Here is a 466-nt window from a genome sequence, read left to right as displayed (position 1 = left end):
AAAAAAATAATAAAATAATAAAATATCTCCACAACATATCAGTTGTGGTCCAAACAGATAAAGTTTCGGTGGAAAATAATCCAGAAAGAATAATTTCCGAAACCACAAATTTATTCCAGTCAAAAGCTCCAAAATGGGCTAGGTTCGGTACACTGCGGAAATTTCGCGGTGTACGATCAGAAATAAATTTCGACCCTTATAGCTCATCCAATTTCAACTTAACTAAGCAGGAAGTTCATACTTAGTCATAACATGCCTAATCATCAATTTTTAAGGAAATCCGAGCTGAAAATTCGTCCTCGAAAATTTTACGGTTCGTGACCGGCACGAACGATCGCAGCTTAATGACAACTATACCTCCGTATAAAAATTCCCTTGACATATCGGGAGATCATCTTATGAATGTCATAGCCTAAAGATATATTTTCCGACCCTTAGACTTATCGGAAAGACCACGATCGCAGCT

The sequence above is a fragment of the Ipomoea triloba genome, chromosome 16 (genome assembly GCF_003576645.1).
Source record: "Ipomoea triloba cultivar NCNSP0323 chromosome 16, ASM357664v1".
In the NCBI taxonomy this organism is placed as follows: Eukaryota; Viridiplantae; Streptophyta; class Magnoliopsida; order Solanales; family Convolvulaceae; genus Ipomoea; species Ipomoea triloba.
This window is presented reverse-complemented; position numbering follows the sequence as displayed.